General features: G+C 56.2%; 1 protein-coding gene and 1 long non-coding RNA gene across 2 annotated transcripts in view; one reads left to right on the forward strand and one right to left on the reverse strand.

Annotated features, from left to right (window-relative positions):
• Window positions 1-26,403, reverse strand: part of Col23a1 (collagen type XXIII alpha 1 chain) — a 272,540-nt gene that overhangs the window by 69,889 nt on the left and 176,248 nt on the right. The gene's annotated exons all lie outside the window — the stretch shown is intronic.
• On the forward strand, window positions 612-13,548 carry LOC147823030 (uncharacterized). Its single transcript, XR_015444883.1, has 3 exons — window positions 612-887; window positions 975-2,658; window positions 3,296-13,548. It is a non-coding gene; the product is annotated as an uncharacterized LOC147823030 (long non-coding RNA).

The raw sequence follows: 26,403 nt of genomic DNA on the forward strand, positions 1-26,403 counted from the left end.
TCCCAGCACTGGCTCGGTTCAGCTTGCAGAGCGAGGCTGCATTCTTATACTTGCTCAGGTGCCACGGCTGACTTCAGAAGCTATTTGGACCATGCAAGCTTTTTGCCCTGTGCCGTCTCTTTGGAGTAAAACTCCTGCCTAGAACAAGACTGCAGCAATCACTGGTTATGATGTACAGGCGTTCCCAGCCCTGGGAGGGCAGGGGCCAGCACTTCAGCACCTCTGACTCCCAGGGCACCGGCTGGGCAGACGGACGCCGAGAGGGTGGAGGGGCTGAGTGTGGTGGCTGGGTGGGCGCTGGGTGGACTGGGGAGGGACTTGCCATCTCTGCCTCTCCGACTTGGGCTCTTGAAGCAGGGCTGTAAGGTGGGCCTCCCTTCCCCCGAAATGTCTGTGGGAGGAGGGCGCCCAGGACCCTGCAGGAGTGGAGACTGGGGCAAGCACAGGCCTGGCTGAGAACAGGGACGCCTCTGGGACCAGCAGTGAGCACCACCCGGAGGAGCGTCTGTCTGTGAAGAGCAGAAATCTGTCAGCCACTTCACGGATGCCTGCGGGGCGGAAGTGCGAGCTGACTGGCTGCTCTGAGATTTGCTCCCCGCCCCGCCCCCGCCCCAGGTGCCTCTGAGCCTGCAAGATCCAGAGGTGTGGGGTGCACGCGCAGCTGGGGCCCAGCCCCAGGTCGTCACAGGGCAGCTGCTCCATGCCCTCCGGCCCGCCAGCCAGGGCCCTCAGCTGCACGTCCTCCGGGCACTGCCACACCAGGTCTGTGGAGAGGCGGGGGTGGGCCAGGCTGTGGTCCACGGGCGCTTGAGGGACACATTTCAAGATTCCATGACAGCTTGGCCGGCAGCAGATGAGACCCCGGGGCTGCTGCGCCCTGGTCCCAGGTATAACGAGCGGCTCTGGTCCCTGGGAGGCAGGTGAAGAGGGCAGCGGCAGCTTCCTTCAGCAGTGTTTTTCCTTCCCGTCCAAAGGCCGCATGCACGAGAAGCCGTGAGATGCAGCAAGCGTGTGCGGCTGGGAGCCGAGGGGAGGCCGGTGCACGGCGGACTTCTCAGGGTAGCTGTCTGTCCCTTGGGGCGGAGACCTCTGTTCGGAGCCCAGGCTCTTCCTAGCAGCCTTTCCTGAAGCTGGGGAAGCGGAGCCCTCAGTTGCGACCCCCAGTGGCTCTGACCCTGTCACATGGCTCTGAACAGAGAAGCGGGGCCTGGCCCCAGCCCAGGCTTCCCATCACCAGGAGCATAAAGGCTGGTGGGGACCCCAGGCACTGTGCGCTCTCTGCTCTTCCAACCTCCCAGGCCCAGAGTGGCTGTGCCTGGGGCCTTTGCTCTGGGCCACGGGTGGGGGTGGCTGGGGCAAGCTGAAGAGCGTGCAGGGGCCACAAGAAAGCCAGAGTGGATGCTGTGACCAAGCCGTGGCAGGCCTGAATGACTGGGGCAGGCCCCTCTCGTCCGAGTGCTCAGTCCCCTAACATCATCACCTACCACTCCCATCCCCCTACTCCAGCCACCTTAGTCTGTGTGCGGTTCCTCTAATACCAGGCACCACGCCTACCTCAGGACCTTTGCACTGGCTGTTCGTGGCCTGAAAGCCTATCCTCTGCATGACCATGTGGTGAACTCTCACTTCTGTCACTTCTTTGATCAAGTGTCACCTTCTCATTTAAAATCGCAGCCTTCACCCCAACCCTGGCACTTGAGATTGCTTTATTCCTCACTGGCTTTGTTTTTCTGTCCTATTCTATTATTATTTATTATTTCTTTCTCAGAATTCTAAATTTAATATTCATAATGTTTTTAACACACTGAAACCTCATTTACTGCCTGTCCTCCCCAGCCGGAAGACAAGCTCCGCAGGGGCAGAGCCGCTGTCTGTCTTGCTGGCCTCTCCCCAAGCCAGGACACTAAGCGCACAGCAGAGGCGCCATGGTGGGGAGCTGAGCAGACTTGGGGGGGAGGCTGCGGGGCAGGAGACCGCGCTGGAACCGGTGCAGCTGCGAGGCAGGGGCGGGCCTGCCTTCCACTCGCCACCGCACTCAGGAGTGTCTCCAGCAGCATCCTGCACTCCCACTAAGGGTGTCTGCGGCATCAACAAGGCCTGCGAGCCCAGGGTGAGCGGAGATGAGGAGCAGATGACTCGATGAGGGGCGCAGAGAGGTGGGAGATTGCTTCCTGGGTCACTGGGGTCACCAACCTCGGAAGGAAGTGATGTGATTCTCAGGAGACCCTGATTAATTCTTGAGGAAGATTTTGGAAAAATGTGTTTGCAGTCCTGGGGATCAAACCCAGGGGTGCCCTGCCACTGAGATACACCCGTGATTCTCTTTGGCTTTTATTTTGAGAGACAATCTCACAAAGCCGCCCATGCTGGCCTCAGATGCGTGATCCTGCGGACTCAGCTTCCCGAGTAGCTGGGGTTGCAGGTGTGCACTGCCCTTTATAACAAGGAGTGTTATATACAAAGTAATACCGGCCCTTCTCGGGCTGTTGGCTCCTGCCTCTGCTATCTCTCCTCACAGGCACTGCCCACAAAGCCAGCAGCAGCGCCACGCCTTGAACCTCCCAGACGATGAGCTAACGAACTTCTCTCTCTACACATTACCCAGCCTCAGCCTTTGTTATAGCAACGGAAAGCAGAGCGACACTCCTCGTCTGCAAAGTACGACCTGATGGATGGGCTGTTCTGAGCGGCAAGGACAAAATCCACACACAGAGCCGGCAGAGGCTGGGGACCCACAGGCTCTTGGGGATAATTACTTATTTTAAAAAAGAAGATGGCCCGTGACATGCTGTCATTCACAGCCTCGTTCACAAGGACCTTCCTTTTCTATTAATATATATTTTTATTAAGAAATCAGCCTTTATAATGATTATGGTACAGACCACCAATAATACTTATAAGAGAAAATGGTAACAATGGAGGGGAAATAATAGAGATATATTTCTAGAATTCAAGAAAGAGGAAAGATCTATTTGAAAATGTCCAGAGAACAATCTATAGAGGTAAGGAAAAGCCACACCTCCACACATTAGTGTGAAAACGAAGACTCAGGGAAGAGAGAGAGAGACAGAGACAGGGAGGAGAGAGAGACAGAGATAGAGAGACAGACAGAGACAGAGAGGAGAGAGCAGTCCCCAGAGAGCTCAGAGAACATGACAAAGGGACGGGACTCAGGCTGACACCACACTGGCCAACAGTAACGCTGGCTGCAGAAAGACAAAGAAAAGCCTAGCTCAGAGTAATGCAGTGAATGTTGAAGCGCTAAGTACTGAGCTCCAACCTTTGACTTTTACAGCCAGTCAACTGTCCTCCAACTCCGAGGGCACGAACGAGGTCGTTTCAAACACAGACTGCCCTAGTAGCTCACACACAGAGCTGCGTGGAGGAAGCCCAAGAACACAGACAGAGGAGGAGCACAGGAGGACACGCGCGAGGCACAGGCAGATCAAGACCACGCCCCCCCGCCCCGCAACAGCTAAGACGGACCAGCCACAGGTCACGATGAGGCCTGAGTGCGGGGGACCCGGACACCAGGGCACAGCGCAGTCCTCGCCTGGACTGCAGGGCACGTGGGTAACAGTTTTATTTACAGAAAGAAAAGCTGGACAAAGACAGATAGACGAGACGGCCACGGTCGCACATCTGTTGCCAGGACCTGCACACAGCTGCGTGGATCAGCAGCAGGGCGCAGGAGGCGCGGGCACGTGGGGAGGCGGAAGGGCCCGGGCCGGGGCGGCGGGGTGCTCCTTACCCGGAGCGGAGGGAGAGGCCCCGCCCCAGTGCCCGGGAGGGTTGCTGCAGATACCGGTAATGTACTCTAGATTTCACAACGCTACAGGACAGGATGTTGAATCATTGATTAAGAGAGGCAAACATGTTAAACTTGATCTAAACGTTGTGCAATACGTGTGTGCCTATGCCCAGCAGTTGTGTTTTCATGTATCACTTAAAGGACGGTGCTGGGAAAAGCCAGAGGAAGAGCTGAGGCCGCCGACCGGGTGAAACCCAGACTCCGGCTCTGGGCTCATCACAGCAAAGACAGCGAAGTCAAGAAAGTCAGAGTCACAACGGGGTCGGGGGCTGCACCACAGTGGCTGTGGGGTCCGTCTGGGCGTGCTCCCGCCCTCTGCTCCTGCAATCGCCTGAATTTTCCGTACAAAATGACTTCTTCAAAAGACGTGTTTTGACCAAAATTTCTCTTTTCTCCCAGAGTCCAAACTAGCTGTATATTTAACATTTTTATACTGTGACCATCATTTGAATTTTCAAAAGAAAATGACCACATGGAAATGAGTTTAAAGAGAACAGTTTTATTAGGTGGTGATGCAAGCGTGCCTACGGCCTCTGGAAACACCCCAGACTTCTCCTTAGAAAGACACTGTGGATGTCGGGATGAAAGAGAAGCCATGTGTTTAAATGGTTCTTTGAAAACTGAACACACACACACCAACACTGGAATGTCCTACGCACATGATTTTCTCCGAGGGATTTTCTCCCTGCACCCTCTGCGGAGCCCCAGACTTAATCTTTTTAAAGATTTTTTCCATACTGGGGATTGAACTCGGAACCCTGTGCTTGCAGGGCAGGCGGTGGCAGCACTGCGCTAAATCCCCTGCCCACCCCTGACTTAATCTTGAAGACCTTGAATGCTAATCAGGGATCCTTCTGGAGGGTGATAGCACACAAGGGCTCCTTTCCTTATTTTGCTCCCCTGAAAAGATCAAGCGTCCCACACCGCGTCTATGTAGTGATAGCAAACTTGTTTTCCTATCGTTGTTAATCAGACTCATGTGCAGCAGTGGCCGGAGCCTCTGAGGCTGCAAACGGGTGCCCATGCCTCACGGGGGCACGGAGCCCCAGGGAAAGAGGATACTCAGGCCTGGATGGCCTGAAAGGCTGATGGCTCCACAAGGCGGGATTGTCATCTGAGTCTGGGTCTAGTGAGAGTCACTGGTGGGTTCTGATTACGGCACTCGGGGGGAGCTTGAGCCGTGGACTCCGCGTCCCTGCCCATATGGCCCAAAGAAGTCCCTGTGATGACGGAACCATCCCTGAGCTGTCCCATAGGGCAGCCAGGAGCATGCATGCAGGCAGCACCTGACGTGTGACAGTGAGAAGGGACCAGGCATGAAAGGCCCAGGCTAACTCCGCTCCCATGAAATGCCCAGGACAGGCAAATCCACAGAGAGCCAGGAGCCGAGTGGCTGCCGGGCTGAGAGGAAGGGGATGGAAAGTGTGGCGAGGGCTTCTGACTCTGGCTGTCCCCACTGCTTCCGGGAGCGCCGCAGACGGGATAACTCACAGACAATACGGACGATTGACCGGCTCTGCAGTCTGGAAGCCCAGAGCACGGCTCGACACCTGCCAAGGTCCTTCCTGCTGCTTCGGGGCAAGTGAGCAGGTCCAGGACCAGAGGCCGGGGACAGGCCGGAAGCACCCATCCACGGGATGCATTGACCCACGTGCCCTGGCCCAGCCTCGGGCGTCACTGCTCAGAGTGCCCCCCTCAGCACAGTCAAGGTGGCAACCAAATCCCAGCAAGAGCTGTGGAGGCGGAGTTCAGACCACACGTTTGCTGGGGGTGACGCACACATGGTGGAATCAGACAGAGGTGCGGGCGACAGAAAAGCACAGACCACGCTCTCCGAGTGGTGGATCTGTGCGAGTGAGCTGTGCCTCCTGCGGAAGGCCTACAGGACACGCGGAACAGCCCGGGGACTGGTGGCTACCGCACAGCACAGCGCAGGTGTGGACCCCCTCGAGGAGAGGCCAGGCTACTGCTCACCCTGCTCACCCCAAATGCATGCTCAGGCAGTGTTCCTGCTCCGGCCCTCCCACACGGTCTTCCTCTGTCCCCTCTACCCGGCCCAGTCCCACCCGGCTCCTCTGCCCCGCCTTGCCTCAGCCCCTGTCCTGCTGCCCTTGGCCGGCCAGCCCCGCCCATCCGTGAGGTCTCCTGCGGGATCATCCCGGTCCCTGCCACGCCTGGCACTACCTCAAGTGCTGCCTGCTGCTTTCTTCTTACTTTGCTCAAACTACCCCTCCCTGCTCCCAATGCTGGCTGCTATCTTCTCTTTGGGCTTATCCAGGAGGGGAGACCTCGGCCAAGACGACACCCCAGAGGGGTCCTGGCCAGGCCAAGGCCCCAGCCCCTGCACTTCAGCCCTGGCCATGGTGCGTTGGCCCTGCACCTGCCCCCTCGCCACTCGGTGCTGGGTGTGTGGCCCCAGCACTCCACACACTCCGGCCCGGCAGGCTAGCGGGCGCCAGCGAAGCCTCTCAGGGCTCTGTGGTCTACAGAGAGCATCGTGTCTATCCGGGACTCCCGGCTGGGCACACAACACCACCTTGGAGGGGGAGGGGGAGGGAGGCGCCTCGGGGGCCCCCGCCGGACCCTCACCCTGGACCCCCAGGGCTTTGCCTTCCCACGCCTGATTTAGGGAGCTGGGTCCTGGCTCTGCCACCTGCTCAGAACCCGCTGCCTCCACGCCCTTCCTGCCTGAGAGCCCGGCCTGCACAGCACGAGGCCAGGATGTGGGGAACGCACCATGGAGGGTCAACCTCTCGGCCCACACCATGCTACCCCAGTCTGCCTGCGACCAAGGAGGAGCGGGAACTCTGGCCGGCCCTGCCGCACACCGCACAGAGGCCGCATTATTTCTGGGAATCTCCTCAGCCGGCGGGCGGCCAGTGGGGAGCCCAGGAGGCCCTCCCTGAATTCTCAGCGCAGCAAGGGCTCTGGTGATTGATGCGGAGACAAACAGTCTCACCAGCTGCGCATCTGGTTTCTATTAGCAGAGTTCCATGCCTGGGTTTTCTTTCTTTCTTCTCCCCAAGGGAAAACCCAACAAGGATTTGGGACCCGAGAAGGCGCGGGGCCCGCGGGTGGGGTGGGGGTGCCAGGACGGTCACACAGTGGGCGACCAGGTGACAGTGCCCCAGCTGGCGCTGAGGCTGTGCCTCCTCCACGCGCCCCCTCCCCAGGCCGACTCCGTGGCTCTACCTTCCTCCCTTCCCCCAGCTCTGCTGGCTTTCATCCTCTGATGAAACTGGGAGCCTCACTGTTTTGTTTGTCCTCTGCTTGCTGTAGCCCAGGAGGACCAAAGCAGACTCCATGCTGTTGCAGGAATGACCCCCAATCCTCCTGCTTCCTCCAGGCCTCCCGGGGCCCAGGCTCCTCCTCCACCAGGGTGGGGGTGCTGGTGAGTGCAGCATGGAGGACAAAGCTCTCTGCTGAGGCCTCTGACCCGGTCCCAGCACCCGGGGGTCCCTCTGTCCCCCAGTCCCGAGAGGGTGGGCAAAGCTCCCAGCGCCCAGCGAAGCCGGTGCCAAAGCACAGGGCTGTCATCTGTCTCTCGGGCCCCAGTCAGCCTTCCGCACACGTCTCCAGGCTACGAGGCGGGTGGCTGTGTCCTGACGCCCGGCCTGTGACAACCTGTGCCCCTGCTCCCTCAGGGCTCCGCGCTCCTGCAGCCCCTCCACCAGGCCATCCTGGCCCCACCCCACTGAGCCCTGCTCCAGGACTACAGTGCAAGCCGTTTTCAGGGTGCAGCTGCAGATCCCCAGGGCCTGACCCGAAATGACCTTACAGCCCTGCAGACTTTGAAGAATGAGCAGAGCCTTTTGCCTAGACTGCAAACTGAGGCTGCCTTGCCAGCTGCGGGTGGGCCGAAGTCACAGGGCCTGGAGGCTCCTCCACCACCAGGAGCCGAGGCTCCAGCCGGACCTGGGCACTGGGTGTGGTGGCCCCTGGGGGTTCTGGCTGTGACCAGTTGGCCCTGCTTGTCCCCAGCTCAGGCCGCTGAACTCCCCAGCTGCCTGCTGACTGGGAGGCAGATGTGGTCACGGCGCCTGCCCCCGACGTCCGCCCTGTAACAGTGCCCTTTCTTCCTGCAGAAGCCGGTGCTGCAGTGTTGGCTTCTCCCTGTGACAGGCAGCGGGCCTTGCTCTGGGCCGCTCTGTCCCTCCCGGCTCTGACGCTCGCTCGTCACCATTTCTCCGGCACAGCCCTGGTGCTCAGGTGTCACCAGCTCTCCTGGGGGCGGCTCCCTTAGGGTCCCAGCACCCGGCACACAGCAAGCTCGTAGGTGCTGTGCGAAGGCCAGAGCAGCAGGGTACACAGGGCACACGGGCACAAAACAGGCTGGAGGGATGGGCAGGCGGGGCACTGCTCCGAGACCCACGTCCTGCAGTCCTAACCCAGGCTTCCAGGTGGGCGGACTCATTCCGCCCGGGGTCCTCTGTTAGTGGACTGAGCCACTTGAGGGCCCGGCAGCCCAGCGGCCCCCAGCAACTGTCAGGCCTGGGATCGGCCGCCTGCTCTGGTCCCTGACGATGACTGAGCCCGGCTCCCTGTCCTCTCCCTGGCCATGCTCAGCCACACTGATCCCCACCTGTGAGAAACCTGGAACAGAGCGGCCAGCACTCTGCCGCCCAAGCCGGACATCCCGACTGGCCCCGAGGACAGCACCAGCTGGGGTCCTGCCAGCCCCGAGACCCTGAGGTGACCACAGCCAAAGGCTGCTCCGTCGGAAGAGTGGCGCTGCCAGGCTGAAGGAGGAAGACTCTGGGTGGGCTCGGGGGCGTGGGTGGGAGGACAGCGAGGGGACTGCAGCCCTGAGATGGGCAGGGAGGAGAAAGGGAGCAAGACAGGACGGGCCAGGCAGGTCAGGTTCTTGGCCCCCAGGTGAGCGGGTGACGGGCCAGGCTGCATGGGGAGGAGGAAGCCACATGTGCTCCCTCAGCAAGCTGGTCTGGGAGCCCTGGGGCTCAGCCCTGCTGGTGACAGCTCGGGGTCTGTGCCCAGCATGGAGGGCAGTGGGGAGAGCCAAAGCCAGGAGAGGGGCCCAGGAGGAAGCGCACGGGCGGACAGGGCAGCAGGAGGGGGCCTGGCTCTCTGGGGTCGGGGTGCAGAGGACAGAGGGTGCTGAATGAGGAGGTACGATGTGCGGGTGGGGGAGCAAAGCCCGAGGGAAGAGACCCTCTGCTCCCCAAACTGTAGTCGGGGACCAAGCCCCTCCCAGGCTGTCTGCGCTCGTCCTGGGAGCCCCGCGCTGGTGCAGTCCCTGCTATGCCAGCGTGCAGACAGCCGCCCACAGCTGGGCACTTTGGCGTCTACCAGGTTCCCAGGGGTTCGGATCCCTGGCCCGTCTTCAGCAGGAACCCTGGCCGTCGACTTGGCTGGGGTCCCTCTGAGGAATGGACTGGCACGGGGCACCCTGGTCACAGCCCAGCCGAGTGGGGCTGGCCCCCCAAGCCTCCCTGCCGGTCGCTCTCCTCCGGTGCTGGCCTGGCTCACAGGGGCGGCAAGGGCCACAGGGTCGGTTCTCTTCACCAGAAAGGCCGGGGAGAGAAGCGTGAGAAGCATCGCAAGTATGCAGAGGCTTGGGCTGGCCACCTGGCAGGCGGGGTCACAGGGGCCGGGCTCACCCTGCTGGGCCGTGTGGCCCCTGGTGCAGCGCCCTGCTGTGTGGGGTCCCAGGCTGTAGCGCGTTTGGGGACAGGGTCTCGAAGAGGTGAGGGGGCTCTCACACGGTCGGGCTGCTGCACTTGTAAGACATCCCCCACCGTCATTCAAGGACTCGTGGGAAGGCCCCACCCACAAGCTGCGAAGAGGGCACAGCCAGGACCACGCTAAGGGCATTTGATCTTGGACTTCCGCACGGAGAGAAAAACGTTCGAGTCAGCCTTCTGTGGGCTCCGCTCCTTTCCCTCCTCTGTCTCTGTCTCTGTCTCTGTTTCTCTCTGTCTCTGTCTCTATCTCTGTTTCTGTCTCTTTCCTTCCTTCCTTCCTTCCTTCCTTCCTTCCTTCCTTCCTTCTTACTGGGGATGGAACCCAGCACCTCTCACTGAGATATACCCCCAGACCTTTATACTTTTTTTTTTGAGGCAAGGATGCTTTAAGTTGCCAGGATGGCTGCAACCCTCCCATCTCAGCCTCCTGAGTAGTGGGACAGGCACATGCTAGCTCGTGCAGCCAGGCTGTGGTCACAGCAGCCGAAGCAGACTAATGCCAGGCTCTAAGCTAGACATCTTCCTTCGTGCACGCCTTTCCACTCCACTTCAGGGCAGTGCCGGAGGGGGCATCACCCTCTTCCTGTTTTCAAGGAAGCAAACAATACTCCAGGAGATTCTGTGATTTGAGCCAGTTTTCAGAGCTAGTGGCAGAATGGCAAAAACACCTTGGCTCTGGGCCTCTGAGATTGGCAAGATGGAAATGTTGATAAATGCATTTAAGGAATAAACACATTTACTGAATAAAAAGGAATAAGAATTAGGCCCGGGGCAAGGAGGGGCCGGCTGCTCAGGAACGACAGTGAAAGAAGACAGAAGAGAGGAGACAAACCTCAGAGAGCTCAGGCCTTCAGGATAAGTGCTCTTAAAAACCCTCACCCCCCCCCTTCCTTCCTTTTTCTCTTTTGTCGGACTGGGGATTGAACCCAGGACCTTTTCACTGAGCTACGTCCCTGGCCCTCTTTGCTTTTTCATTTTGAGTCAAGGTCTTGCTAAGTCGCTACCTTGCCCAGGTTGGGCTCAAAGTTGTGATCCTCCTGCCTTAGCCTCCCAGAGTGCTGGGATCACAGGTGGGCATCGCTATGTGTAGCATCTTGAAATTCTCCTACAGGGCAATAGGTCACTGTAGAGAAGGGATTTGATTAACAGGTAAAACATGGAAGCCCAGACCTCCTCAGGGCCTGTCCCCTTCCACACATCAGCAGCATCTGGAAGGTGAAGCGCTGAGACCAGCTGAGTACACGAGGTGCCCGCTGGGGCCCGACAGAGCCTGCGCGGCACACCATCTTGGAGACACAGCTCCGATGTCGCGGCCCGGGCACAGGCGTGGAGGTCTCCATCCCGATGCTTGTGCAGTCAGACCATGCAGTCCGTCTGTCCACCCTCCCCCATCAAGTATTTTGAGGACACAAAGGAGGAGGCTTCCCACTTGGACAGCGTGGGGACGGTGGATGCAATCCGCTCGCACCCTGCTGACAGGGACGTGGGGCAGCTCTCAGGAAGAGACCCACGTGCTGCTCACCCTAAATGCACGTGTTCTTTCACCCAGCGATCCCACATTTAGGAGCTCATGGCGACGTGCTCCCACAGGTCAGAAGTGTGATGTGCGAGGGGACTCGCCATGGCATCGCATGTAATAGACGAGGCTGGAAAAGCCCCAGGGCTCAATAACGGGAGACCGTTGAAGTAAATTACAACACACGCATGCTACGAAACTCTATGCAGCCTCTAAAAAGAATGAAGCAAAATGAAGCCATAAAAGTACTAAGAGGAGCTGTAAATCTCTTTCATAATCTCCGATTTGAGAAGACCCTTTTATATATGACACAAGCCTCCAAAGCTATAAAAGACTGATAAATGTGAATACATTCAACAGGTTTTTGCATGGCTTATGAGAAAAAACTAAGCAAAAATCCCCTGAAGTATAAAACTATTAAGCAAAGTATAAAATATTTCCAAACCATATGAAAACTTCCTTAAAGCATTTCTAGAAAAAGAAAATGACAAACAACCCCATAAAAAATGGACCAAGGGAGTGACCAGGCTGTTCACCAGACAGGAAAGAAAAGTTTCTCTGAAACATATGGACAGAATGTTCCCCTTAGTCAGAAGAGACAGCAAATGCAGACTTGCCTGGGCTAGTGTTTCTTAGAATGAAACAGTAACTATAATCTCGGGCCACACAAGAAAAGCCAACAACAGATCGCACATTTGACCTCGGTCCCCTAAGATTGTAAAGGAGCTGGAAAGCTCCCATTGCCTCATGTTTTTGCTGCATCTCCTTGAGGTATGTTCTGAGACATAAGCACTTGGTAGTGTGTTGCAGCTGCCGACAGAGCTCGGTCCGGGCTTGCAGCTGAGGTGGACAGGCTGCACCCTGCAGCCTAGGCACGCAGTGGGCGGCACTCCCAGGTCTGTTTGAGTCCCCGCCAGGATCTCTGCATGGTAGGGTGTTCTCAGCTGCACCTACTCATGAGACGGACTGGGACACTGTCCTCACCTGCACGGCTGGGGTCAGGGACATGGCCCCCACCACCAAGAGAGCAGCCTGTATTATTTCTTCACAAATGCTCTGACCCAGCAGGTCCTTCCTAGAAATTTATCCCTCAGATTTCACTCAAATGTTATTTAACGTGGCTGATCAAAATATCTAGGAAGTTCTATCACACAAAAAATCTCAGTCTATTATGTTGAAACAACAGTGTTGTTACCATCAAGTCAAGAAGAGAGGGAGAAAAGACTCTGTTTCCTGATGTGTTTATTTGCATGGGGCTAATGGGAATAATGACAAGAAGACAATATATGTTCAGTACGGATGCAGTTTTTCCCTGTGTGTTGTTGACCTATGCTTGGTTGACTCTGTGGATGTGGAACCCATGTATATAGAGGAAGATCATACAAAATGACAGTGAATTATAACCCTAAATAGGTGGCTGTCTTCGCTACTTATCTCTTGTTGCTGAGACAAAAAACCTGACACCCAAAGTTAAAGGAGGAAAGGTTTATTTGGCTCAGAGTTTGTAGAGGTTTCAGTCCATAGCTGGCCGGCTCCAAGGCAGGGGGGATGGCGTTGTGTTTGGAAAACTGTTATCATGTATCCCAGGTTACCCCCTGAGACTCCCCGGCACACTGTAGAAATGCACTATTGTGGTCCAGGTCTGGGGTGTCCCCCAGAGGGTTTTGTGCTGAAGCTGTGGTCTCCAGCTGGAGGTGGCTTTGGGAAGGGGAAGGGCCTGGGGTGGAAGAAGGCCACTGGGATGGGCGACTGTGAAGGAGATCTTGGGACCCCAGCCCCTTCTGCTCTCCATCTTCTCTCCCTCTCCTCCTCCTTACCTGTCACCACCAGGTGAGCTAATTCCTTAGCTACGTGCTCCCACTGCCTTACCTCAGGCCACAGCAATGATACCAGCCAACCATGGACTGACCTCTCTGGAACCATGAGCCAAAACAAACCTTCCTCCCCATGGGTTGTTTTTCTTAGGTATTTTGTCACAGGGACAGAAAACTGGCTAACATAGTGCTGTTAGGTGATTTTACTGTGCAAAAGTCATAGAACGCACTTACACACACAGAGGTGGCTATGGTGTCACTAAGATACATAAACTGATGGGACAGGGCTCCACAGCTTACTCATATCATAACCAAAAGTTTGTGTCCTTTGACCAACATCTTCCAATTTCCCCCACTCCTCGGTAACCACCCTTGTACTCTGCTTTGATGAAATCGATGTTTCTAGAATCTACACAGAGTTGAGACCATGCGGCATCTGTCTTTCTGTGTCTAGCTCATTTCACTCAGCATAATGTCCTCCAGGTTCATCTATATTACGGCAAATGGCAAGATTTCCTTCTCTTCTAAGGCTCAGTAATGATAAAATGGAGATATATTTCTCCGTTCATTTGCTGATGGGAATTGAGGTTGTTTCCCTATCATAGCTTCTGTGAATAGTGTGGCAGGGAACACAGACTACAGGTATCTTTGAGGTTCCGATTTTATTTCCTTTGGATTTTGTCTTTTTCTTTTGCTATAACGCAAAACATCACAAACTGGGAACTTTCCAAAGAAAAGAAGTTTAGTTTTTCCAGTTCTGGAGCTGGAAGTCTGAGGCCAGGTCTTCCTCCTGGCTCCTGATCTGGCCAGGGCATCGCTCGGCGAGGAAGCCGAGCTGCACCCACACAGGTCACCCCTGTCTCCCCACAAAGCCTTGGTGCCACATGGGGTCCCCCCCTCGTGACCGCCATGACCTCCACACCACCAGTGGGCTGGAGACTCGGGGTCACATCCGACAACAGCAGTGCAGGCCCGGAAGCGGGACTGCAGTCAGGGTAGCTCGTGCCTGCTGTGTTCCTCTCAGGCTCCACCTCCGCGCTCCCACCAACGACACCTTGGCATCTCCCTTCTGGGATCTTCGCCAGCATGCATCTTTTGTCTTTTTTGACGACAGCCACCCGACAGTGTGAGGAGGTGGATCCTTGGGGTTTTGATTTGCTTTCCTGAGGATGAGTGATGTGGAGCAGCTTTTCATGAACTGTTGGCCATTTGCGTGTCTTCTTGAGAAAATATCTATTCAAGTCCTTTTCCCAATTTTTTTTTTTGACAAGGGTTCTGATAACATACAATAGGAAAAGGCAGTCTTCAATAAACTGTTCTGGGAAAACTGGATGTCTACATATAACACATTGAATTTGGATTATTATCTTACACTATATGTAAACATCAACTCAAAGTGGATTAAAGACTTAAATGTAACATTTAGGACCCCTAGAAGAAAACGTTGGGGAACTCTGTGACACTGGTCTTGGCAATTATTTTTTTTGGATATGACACCAAAGCACAGGCAACAATAGCAAAAAAATAAACAAGCGTGACTATGTCAAACTAAAAAATTTCTGCGTAGTAAAGGAAACCATTAAAAGAAAAAGACAAACCATGAAGTGGAAAAATATTTGTAATCCATATATGCAGTGAGGGGGTTGGTGGATTTACTAATGGTCACCTTGGACCGCCCAGCTGAACTGAGTCAGCATGGTTCTGGGTGTGGAGGATCCACCTGAGGATTGTTGCCGACAGCATAAAAGGAAAACGGCAGGGGAAGATCGTATGCTGTTGATTTTCCTGAGGAAGCTTGGTGGTTTTCCTGATACGAACTTGGCTGTTCTCATTGTCAGAGGAGCTCGGGTCCTCGCTGTCACTGGGGATGGCTGCTGTTCTTGTCAGGGGAGCCCTGGTCTTTGCCCTGAGCGTCGCTCCCTGGCTCCAGTGCAGACCCTTCAGCCTCGTGGCGCAGACCCTTCACCCCGCTGGTGCAGGTTTTCTGGCTTCTACCACTGGCTTCTGTGCCTTCCCAGTGAAGATCCTCCATATGGACTTGCATGAGACATTGCTGTGGGCTCCAGGCCTTCTATTGGACTTGTGTGGGACACTGCTGGGATCCAGGCCCTCAGCTGGATCCTTCCAGTCTCTAGTGTGTGGACAGATCTCTTGCACTCCTCTGCATTTGACTTTTTGGGTGACTATTATAACTTAATCCTGTAAATTATGTGTCCTGTTTAAAATCTGTTCCCTTGCAAATCCTGCCTACAAGAAGCTAATATCCAAAATAAACAAGGAACTCACAGAATTCAATAGAAAAAACAAAACAAACAAATAAACAGCCTGGCTTTCCCTCTTTTCGCATTGTTCTACTGGGAATGTGCTAGGACTGTCAGGCTTCCTGGCCAGTGGTGGACCCTGGGGGTGAAGGGGGCAGAAAGCTTCTAATCTTCAGGTTCGGAGTCAGAACTGGCCAGGTCTCCAGCATGCCTGAAGAGGGCAGCAGCGCGCCTTGCTGGGGCTGCCTCCTGCTGGCCCTTGGTGGGCTCGACACCCCCCTCCCCTGCCCGCTGGATGCAAGTCAGATCCCACTGTTTACAGCTGTGCGGTGGCCTGGAGCCCTGCATATGCTGAGTGGAGTTTGCCCAAGGACAACGGGACTGGGGAGGAGCCACAGCACCGGGGATGCCAGGTGGGACACCCAGTGCTCCTCCGGGCTCCGGGGATGGCGACAAGCTCCTGGCCTGGGAAATGTGCTCGAGGGATGAGGCGCAGTGCAGATGGAGGACCTCCTCTCGCCTGCTGGACTCCAAGAGTAAAGGCACAGAGCAGATGCAGAGAAGCCCAGGCCTGCGGGGACAGCTGCGGGCAGGAGGCACCCTGACGAACGAGCAGCATGTGAGATAACGCCGAGTGTCCAGTGCAGCCTAGATCCTCCAGAGCGAGTGGGCAGGGAAGATGCTGGCACCTGCTTTCCCAGGCTTACGCGAGCCCCGTGGCCCAAGCCGGAGAGCGGCCGTCAGGGCAGGAGCCTCGCAGGAAGATGTGCCCTGAAGGTTTTCAGCGCTCAAGACAAGATAGGACTCTGCCTGCTGCCCAGAGGTGGCGCAGTGTGTAGTCTCCCGTCACGGGGCTCCCCTTGAAGAGGAGGTGAAGACGAGGCACAGGCAAGGAAAAGGGTGCCCCGAGCGGAGGGGTTGAACAACTTGCCCGAGTGACACCAACAAATCAGCACTGACTTGCACTCGGCACACGATTGCAGACTTGGAGCCCAAGCCACACTGCAGTCTGCAGAATCACCGGGCATCTGCTGAGGGGATCCCTCCTCATGATCACTTTCCCACTGCTCCCTCCATTTCTTACAACAAAAGCAATGGCAGCTAACACTTCCCGGCTTTTTGTACAGGCCGGGCATGTGGCATCTACTGCCCTTTTAATCTTCAGAAGTTCACTTTCAAACCCATCCACAAAGAGCCGAAGGTTCGCAGTCAAAGGTCCACTTCCCGGGAAACACAGATGAAGGTGAGAGAATTAGGTCTTCTGGGAGAATGGCAAGGAGGTGAAGGGTCTCAGATGGAGAGGGTCTTCATGGAGATGTAGCTCAACCTCTTCCTATGAATGGAAGTCCACCCCTCCACCCCTGCATCCACCCATCCAACAGTCCGACCATCCACTCACCCACTCAAGCATCTACCACCTACCCTGTTATCCATCTGTACGGCCACCCATTCATCCAACCGCCCAGTGTTTATTTAGCATCTACCACACTGGCATGCAGTGGATTCTGTACTAGCAACCTAAAAGTGACTTAGACTTGGGCCCACTCATGAGGGGCTCACAACCGAAGAGTGTCAAATTCAGCATTCTTTCCACAGCGGCCTTTCAACCTGGATTTGCTTCTCATGCTAGGGAACTCACACACCTCATGGTTTCATGAAACACTTGGACTGTCCGCCTTCAGCTTTCTAGTGGAAGAAACTGAGGCCTGGAAACTGAGACATGACATTGCTGACTGAGCTCACACTGCAGGCCTGGCGGTAGAGGACAGTGCTTCCCGGCTGGCTGCTGCTTCCAGCTCAGAGCTCTGAGTGTGGCGGGTTGCCTGCAGTTACTTTTTTGAGGTATGAAATGATTAGAAATTCAACGTATATATCAGTGACCAAAACTTCTGCTTGGCATGTCAAAGGCATAGGGTACACTTCTGATTATGTAAAGGGCAAGTCAGAGAAAACCAACTGCTTTCTTTGAAGTCAGAAGGGCTTGTCATTAAGAATACTAAAAGCCATGAATACTGATGAGGAAGGTGGGAGGAGCCCTGTCCCCTGGTCAGCAGAAGCACACAGTGGTGGAGCCATTATGGAAGTCAGCAGGGCAGTTCCTCCAGAAACTATTTGATCCAGACACACCATTCCTCGGTATCTTCTCAAAAGAATGGGAGTAAACACATTATAGGGATTCCTGTACACCATGCTGCATCGTGGCACTACTGTGATAACAGCCACACTGAACAATCGGCAGACGATGGCACAACAGGATAGAGAGAGCATGGCGTGCACACAAGAGTCTTATTCAGCCACAAAGAGGAGCGAAACCCTGTTACATGAAGGAGAGTGGGTGGAATGGAGATCATCAGGCTGAGCAAAATAAACCAGATTCAGAAAGTCAAATATCACGTTTTCTCTCATATGTGGAATCTTTAAAACAAAGAAAGACAATCTGAAAGGAGAAGGGAGACTATCAGAGAAGAGGAAGGGAGGAAGAGGAAGAGGAGGGGAGGGAGAGAGCAGGGGGTATAAAAATGATCACAGTATGTCGTATGCAGGTGCGAATTAGCCACAACGAAGCCCATCACTCTGTACAACTAATACGTATCAGGAAAAAGAAAACAAAAAGATGGGTTCTCTTCCCCTGGGAGGCAGAACTGTCACAGATCACGAGTTCAGTGCATGTGAACGCCTCCTGTCCTGGCCTCTGAGCTGCATGGGCCTGGTGTGCAGGTTGCTGACAGAACAAGAGGAGTTTGGCCTTCAGCCTCAGGCAGCTGGGTGCTGGTCCTGGCTGCAGCTCTGTGGATCTGCCCACTTCTGTCTCCAGCTCAGGATTCTGGGGCTCCCCTCTCCGGACAACTCAGATGCTCCGAGTAAAAACTACTTCATAGGGAGGGGCCTACCCTAGTGAGCGCTAGCAAAGTGAAGTCGGGTTTCTGCACAAAGCGCTGTGAGTCGAAGAAGGCGCTTTCTCATTTTGCAGCGCATGGGACTACAGCAAGGCTGAAGATTGAATTCCCTCTGGATGCTGCTTCCCCGTTCCTCTCTGTTCTTTCAGTCCTTAATTGCATTAAGGGAGGGAGGGTTGAGGGTCGAGTCCCGGTGGCCTGCACTTCCCAGCAGGAAGTGACCTTGAGTCACCTGCCCTGTGACCTGCTCTCTGAAGTCCCAGCAGGCCTCCCTCTGTGCTGACCTCTCCCCACAGGCTTCCTGGCCCCATGAGTGCTTTTCTGGGCTTTCAGAGAGATGGATCACTTCTAAACTCGGCTGGCAGAGGCAGGTCTGCCCCATCTCAGGAAACACCACACCCCAAGGGCCCTGCGCCTCTGTGGCCTCAGCTGCCTGCTGGGGAGACCTCAGTGAGTTCCTGAGGGGGAACCGGGTTTTGGAGGCCTGGCCTTAGGCTAATGAGCAACCCCACTCAGCCTCAAGACTTGCCTCCACCATGCAGGACTTAACTGTCAGCCGAAATGTTCAGTTTTTATTTTTATTTTAATTTTTTTTGGTACCGGAGATCGAACTCAGGTCCTTGCGCTTGCACAGCAGGTGGAGAAACCACTGAGCTAAATCCCCAGCCCTTGTTCAGTTTTTATTTTGTTAAACGTCATGTCAAGTTTAAAATATGAATATTTGTGTAAGCGTGACACACCCATGCCTAATTTAATGTATTTGCATACAGTGGTACCTCAGTTCACGAACTTCTTTCCATGATTCTGGTCACCAACCGAATTGGATGAGAACTGAATCAGATTGAGCAGTTAGGTTCCACGTTGACCTTATGGGGAAATCCGATTCAGTTCTCGTCCATGCCCCCACTTCCGGGGTGCCAGGATGGCAGGGCAGCAGGGGCCTCATCCGGGTGCGGTTCCCTGTTCAGCTTGTGAAGAGATCCCTGAGGTGGTAAGGCCAGGGGCTGCTGCACCCAGGGAGACCGGGCCCCTCGCCCAGGGAGAGGAGGCCAGCGGGGGTGGGGGTGGGGGTGGGTTAGAGACCCAGATGTGGTGGGGGGGGAGGTAGAGCGGGGCTCTGAGGGATGCAGACCCCAGGCTGCTCCCGCAAGAGGGCTGGAGCATGCAGAGCTGCATGGGGAAACAGGGCAGCAAGGCGGGTCAACAGTGAGCCAGGGCAGCAGCCAGGCTCCTCGGAGGCCACGAAGCCCTGTGCCATAGGGCCTTGGGGACTGCTCCAATTCCACACTTCTCCTCGGTGGGCCCCATAAACCACCTGAATGTCCCTGGGTCCCAGCCCTCTGACATGCAAACCACATCTCCCACAGAGAGAAACGACCCCGAATTCTTTGCCAGACCAAGCGTGGGCGTTTCTGATTGGGAAAATGTAGTCCCTGAGTTTCATGGAAGATGGAATAAGGATACAACCAAAACTGCTAAATTATTTTCAAGAAAACCTAAGGTATGAACCCTTTCCCACTGGGGATAGGTTGATTTAAATGGGAACAGTGTCATTGGTTGATAGGGAGGAGAGGTTCTGAGGTTCCCGGCACAGCAGGGTGAATGTAACTAACAGCAATGCGTTCTGTATCTCTGAGTGGTTAGAAGAGAGGAACTGAATGTACTCGTTGAAGAGATGATGAAGTATAAGGTGACAGGTACTCTAATCACCCTGATCTGATCACTACCCAAATGTATGCACGAAACAAAACATCACGATGTGGGCCAGGATGTAGCTCAGCAGCACCATGCCTGCCTGGCAAGTGCAAGGTCCTGAGTTCGATTCCGAACTGGAAAGTAAGTCACAATGTATCCTAAATATGTACAGATACTATGTGCCAATCCCAAATGCAAAATTTATTGGGTTTTTTTGTTTGTTTGTTTTTGTACCGGGGATCGAACTTGGGTCCTTGCGCTTTCGAGGCAGGTGCCGGAACCACTGAGCTAAATCCCCGGCCCCCAAATGCAAAATTTAAAGAAGCACTGGAGGTGTAGCACAGTAGTAGAGCACTTGCCTACCATGTGTGAAGCCGTGGGTTCAATCCAGTACTGAAAAGGAAAAGAAGAAAAAGAGAAAAAATAAGCACAATACAGTCTCAGATTGCTTAATGACGGGCTATATTTTGAGAAATGCATTGTTGGAGCATTTTTTTGTTTTTTGAGACGGGGTCTCACAATGTGGCCCAGGCTGGCCTCGAACTCGAAGTGGTCCTCCAGGCTCAGCCTCCCGAGTGCTGGGATGACAGGCGTGCACCGCCATACTCGGTTGAGAGATGTCTGGCCAGGCGGTTTTGTTGTGTGGACATCATGCGGTGCTCTTACACACGTCGATGGCCTCGTCAGTCACTCAGTTTGGCCTGTGGATGAGATCGGAAGATCTGGCGAACAGGGGCTGGATGTGGCTGTGCTTGTGTGACACAGCACCGCTCAACAAGCGAGGTTTTTTCTAAATCAGTACAAGGAGGCTCCACAACACCAAGTGTAGTGTAACAAACACTTAAGAGAGTAACAGCCAGCGTGAGCGTGATCTCGGGCTGTGAGCTGCAGGTTGTTCCACAGCTGCACTTCCGCAGGACCAGGACGGCGGCAGCGTAGGTTTGCTCACAGCTCACACAGCACCATCGCACACGCGTAACACGTGCATTGACACTGACACTGTGACGTCCACAGGCACGGGCCTACTGCTGCTGTGCACGCGGTCGGTCCCGGCTGAAATGTGGATATGTGGTGCACGGTGCTAACTTCTAGTTGGGCAACACGGAGAATCGAGAGGAGCACACATGAGAAACTGGCCTGTTACACACAGACTGCAAAGGGCTGCGGCTGCTCCAAGTCCCCGGGCTGGAAACAGCTAAGACAGCAAGCACGATGGGAGAGGAGACAGTTGTGGAGACTCTGGGCTGCATCCGCCGAGAACGACAGGAGGGCTTCCTGACAGCTCGGAGGCAGCTGGCCAGGGCTCCTCTCCCATGCACCCCAGCCCCGTCTCCACTGCATCCAAGCAAAAGCCAGAGTCTGTTCCTGGGTCTGAAGTCATTCTGTGCCATCTGCACCATGTTTTAGAAAAGCTATTTTGGCCTCTAACTTTTCCTACTGAAACAAAGCACATCTGAAAATGAAATGTGTGTTACCACCACCAAGGGAAGCGGCCTTCCGTGTCCCAAGACGATTACTGTTACAGTCACACAGGACGAAAGCTACACACAGATGCCCGAGTGAGAGCTCGCAGCCTAAGGGCAGTTCCCTTGGAAAGGGGAGGCTGACCAGCGAAAGGCACCGCGGCCAAACCCAGATGCTGTCGTGAAGAGACTGTCGACTGTCGGACCGCACACCGTTCAGGGGACTTCTCCGGGCAGGGTCAGTGTTGCTCGACGTTGGGTTAATGCTCTGCGCGCTCACCCTGTAAAGCTGCTCTGGGAGACGCGAGGGGGTGTGCGGGCAGGAGAGGCAGGACAGGACGGCAGCCTTTCTCACGGGCTCCGCCTCCCTCCTGCGGGGCCACCTCTGCCCCTCAGTCAAACCTCAGTCCTGCTCTCATCACCTTCTCTGGAGCTCATTCTCCCTACAGCTTGCCCTGGACCCTCTGCCCAGTGGGTCCTTCTACCTCCACCCCAGAGCCCACCGGCTCTGTGCTGGACTCTGTCCCTCTTGGGAGCCATGGCCACCTCAAAGGCAAGTGCTTTCACATGTGTGTGCTTACTTCTGTGCACCAGGGATTGCTGCCTCCTCGTGCAGATGAGTACAGGGCGCTCCAGCCTCGAGCGTGGTCAGCAGGGGACTTCCCAGCACCTCGCTCGGGAGCTCTGCAGACCACAAGCTGAAGCAACACAGCGGCCACAGGCACTGCCCAGGAAGGACTGAGTGGGAGACAAAGGAGTTTCGATATTTACTCAGGGGATTCTCGGCTCCTTCCCTGCAGATACGAGACCCTTACTGCAGGCAGCAGGAGATTTCTGAAGCCCAGCTTCTCCTACTTGGTGCTGCTGCTGTGGGAAAGGGATGCTGACGTGGTTAGCAAGCTGGGGTGCTTCCTCCTCCAGAGAGCGGGCCCAGGCCTCAGAGTGCTCTTCTGGCCCCTGATTGAGGTGTTCAGTGGAGACCCCATCCATTTCTACCAGAGCCCGAGGGAGTGCAGGGAGCCCCAGACCGGAGGCAGATGGACGTGAGTCTGATCCACAGGTGGACCGTGGACCAAGGGCCAGGAACGGGAAGGACAGAGCCTCCAGGTGTTCGGGCCCAGCTTGGACGGCTCGTGTGGTGGGTCAGGCCCACGGCCCACCGATGCCCAGGCCAGCTGTGCCTCTGCTTGGGACAACACGGGGTGGTGCTCGCCCCAGGACGCCGCGCCCCCATGGACCTCACCTGGCTGTGCCTGCCACCCGCCAGGCAGCCCTTCTGTCTTCCTGTGCCATCAGCACCCCGATTCCGCCTTGGAAAGCCTTCCTCCCCGTCCCTGTCCCACTGGATTTGTTGGGCCCCAGCCCCAGGTGACAGTAGGTGACTGGCTGGCCCTGGACTCTCGCTTTTCTGGCTGCTGTGAGGGCTGGAGGCGAACGTGTCACCACCTGAGAACTTCTGCTGGGGCAGTTAGAGAAAAGCGTCTCTTTCTGGAGCTACAGGAGGGAGAGTCCAGAGCTCCAGACTCCACTTCCTGAACACGGCCCTGGCCAGAGAAGAGCGGATCCTGGGGTGCCCAGCGCTCCCCGTGAGTACCCACATCCACCCAGCTGGAGCCTCGGCAATCCACGGCCTGTGACAATTTTTTTCTTAAACCAGTTTAAGTCATTTTTTTTGGATAACAAAATGACCTCAGGGCTGACTGTGGCCGATTAATAATTATTTAGAGACCCGCAGTGGGCCAGTCATTACTTGATTAGACTGGCGTGACTCCTGACCGACCAGCCACTCTCCCAGCCAGATGCCAGATCAAAGCTGGGAGGCTGTTTCTGTCAACACTTCTGAAATTCAAGCACGGGGGACCAAGGAGGCTGGATCCGCAGGCCTGAGGTCACCGTCACAGAGGGCTTCGAGCTCTGCCCCGGGCTGCGGCTCCAGGCCTCACCCGGCTCACCCTTGCGGTTTCTCGAATCCTGCTCTGAAGCCCGGGGCGGTTCCCAGGTTATATCCATCATCCATTCCACGACTGATTCCCAAGTTCTTCCGCATCTGGGCATCATCACATCCAGGCCCAGAGACACAAGTCCACCGCCTGGGATGCACCAGATACTTCCAGCGCCTGCTTGGGCTCTTTGCTGCGCACACAGCTCCTCGCCCTCCCTCAGATCCTGCGATTGAAGTGGACGTGGGACCCCAGACCTGCAGCACCCCACTCCTGCTGCTGCCTGCTAACCCTGTGTCTGGGGTCCCCGGGCGATGCCTGGCTCTGTCCTTGTGCCAAACAGACTTCTAAGAGCAGAGGAAGCTCTTCTGCACATTTTTGCCATTCCCAGGGCCGCTCCCTGGCCAGGTTCCTTGCCCTCCCACCTGAACTCTCACCCCTCAGCTCTGAGGAGCGAGCTCTGCTGTGGCCAGGCCAGGCCCCATCCCCTCGCCTCAGAGACGCCCTTCTCCCCCCTGCAAGCGGCAGCAAGCAGCAAGCAGCCTGGCATCTGTTCTCCTCATATCCGGGATGGGAATCCTTGGCTGTGTTGAGGGCGGCTCCAGGTCCCCAGGACGGTGAGCAGAGGGCAGCTCTGGCCCACAGGTGAGGCCCAGCTGTGTGGAGAGGCCAAGCCTTGGTCCCCCAAATGCAGGGCTCATTCCTGAGGGTGGAGGGGGCCTCCTCCTGGCCCTGTGGCCGTCTCCAATGTCAGGAGACACTGGGGCATGGTTCTCGAGGGCTGCAGGGGATGGCCGTCGGCTGCAGCACTGGCGCCTTCATCAGCAGTCACCGGGCAGCTTTTCCTGTCCCTGCTCCGGAGGCTCTGGGTGGGTCCTGAGGTTTGGGGACCCCGGAAGCTGGGTCTGTGCGAAGCGGCTCCACCCCTGTGACTGCCGATGACCCCTGCGGAGCCCGGTTGAAGGCTAGAAGGGGGCCGCACAGAGCCAGCCCAGGACCCAGGATGCCTCGGACGCAGCCCAGTGTCTCCATGGCCTCCTGCTGACCATGCACGTGGACACCTGGCTCCAGGCTGCTTGTTTTCACTGCCTCCATGAACACAGGCGTGGCCAACCAAGCAACGGGACCGTCCCGTCAGGACCTTACAGAGCCGCAGAGACAGATAACCCGATGAAGAGAGCCATCAGGGCAGGGACAAGGGCTTTACAGCTGACCTTGGGGTGGGCTTTACAGTACTGCCCTGTGTGCATGTGTGTTAAATAACCAAAATTGTTTTCTCGGGACTTCAGCCAAGAGCATTAGATAAACAACTGATCCAGCCCCAGCTGCTCACAGGAACCCCGTTCGGGCAGAGTGTGGGAGTGCGAGGCTGCGCTTTGATGCATGGGTGCCCCGAGTCCTCTGCGAGTGTCCCAGGCGCTGCCGCTTCTGAACAGGCCCGCAGGTCAGGGTTAGCTTAGCTCCAGCGGGCGCCCTCCCCCGTGCACGCGCCCCTGGGTCGGGCTCCTCTGGGGTCTGCATCCCTACTCTCATCAAGGTCTTCCTGCCACACGCGGAGCTCCGCCCGGGCTGTGCCAGGTCTCGAGGGCTGGCACAGGCCTGGAGTTCAGACCTGTCCAGGTCTCACCACAGAGCCCCTCCTTACTGCCTGCAGGGACCCTCGACGTCCCCCAGAGCCGCTCACTGGCCCCTGAGGGACAGGTCCCGAGTGCTTGGCACCGGGTCCCTCCCCACGGGGCAGGGTAGCATTTGTGAAGCCCCATCTCCGGCAGATGGCCAGCTCCGGGCAGGCCTCCTCCTCCTCTCCTGGGCCAGCACAGGCAGGGCCCGCGAGCTCACTCTGCCGCTCCTCTGGGCCGAGCCGCTGCCCCCAGCCCAGCCTGGCTGTCTGGTGCAGAGGGGCCTCTGCCTCTGCTCCGCAGGATGCGTCCTCCTGTCCTCTGGGCTGCTGCTCTTCTAGCCCCGTCTGGGGGCCGAAGTCTAGCTCGCAGCCTCCTTTGCACCCCCCACGAAGTCTTCCAGAATCTTCTCCCCTGCTTCCAACCACCCTACCCTAAAACCGTCTCTGCCGCTGGGACAAGCCCTGGTGTCCCCACCCCACTCCCCAGCTTTCTCTAGAACAGCTTCCTGTTCCTGACGCCCTGCCACAGCCACACGGAGCTGCTCAAGCTTAAGAGAAGCACATCTGCCCCACTGTTCTGTGCTTTGCAAAATCTCTCTCTCACTCAGGCCCAGGGCAGAGGTTTCTTCCGTGCAGACTTCTCCGCCTCCCTCGTCTGCCCCAGGGAGGGCTCGGCCTCCCTCATGGCCAGCACTTTGCTAAGTGGCTGCTCTGCAGCCTGCCTGGCCACCCCAGCTGGGCTGTGCTCCCCTCGCCTCTGGGTTCCAGGCATCTCGTACGCGGACCTGGAATGAGGTGGGTGCTTGGTGAGTGTTTGTTGATGCTGAGTTTTGCAGGGCTTGCCCTGGAGACCCCATTCCGAATTGCGTTTTGGTCTGAGTGCTAAGCAGTCCACTTGCTGTCAGACAGAATGACAGAATGTAGTTGTGGTCAGGTCAAAAACTCCCCTGTGGCCCAATCACTATCTGCGGCTATTGCTGGAATATGAATCCGCACTGGCTGGATCAGCTTGGAAGCGACTGATGGCATTGGTTCTGCGTAGTTTGATGATGTGCAGATGTGGGCTGCTGCACTGAAGAGCATTTTCCATAACCAAGCTGACAGGAGCTTAGGGTTGGGCAGGGGAGACTGGCCATGAAGAGGTTGCCCCTCTCTGCGCACCCCTGTTTCTTCTCTAGAGCAAAGAAGGAGCATGGTTGAATCATTAGCAAATTCACATGAGAGGTGAGAGAGTCCCCACTGTTCTGAGGCAGCACCCAGCTGGAAACCAAGCATTCTGCCCATTTGTGTAGGGCTCTGAGCTGACACAGACTGGGGGAGTCCCAGGGGTGGGGATGTCCAGGGCATCTGGCTTCCCCTCGGTATTGGAAGGAGACCCCTGGGTGGATCCCGAATCCTACTGTGTAATCCGGGAGCCCAGAGGGGTAGCTGGTGGCCAAACTCAGGCCAATTGACTCCAGAGGACTCATCTCAGGGCTTCCAGAATGCAGCTGCCACCCCACAGCTGCAGAATGCTGTCTTCTAGCAAACTATCCAAATACAGCTGCTTCCCATTCGGGGGACCTATTGCTCCCAAATGCAGAAACTCCTAGCACCAGGAGACAGGTACACAGCTGCATACAAGGGCTTCCCAGGGGTTCATCCACCACCCTCCAGGCCATAGCCTGAGCCAGGCACTTTGGG

The sequence above is a fragment of the Heterocephalus glaber genome, unplaced genomic scaffold (assembly GCF_053883595.1).
Source record: "Heterocephalus glaber isolate CG9 unplaced genomic scaffold, H.glaber_assembly_v1.0 deba00001606, whole genome shotgun sequence".
In the NCBI taxonomy this organism is placed as follows: Eukaryota; Metazoa; Chordata; class Mammalia; order Rodentia; family Bathyergidae; genus Heterocephalus; species Heterocephalus glaber.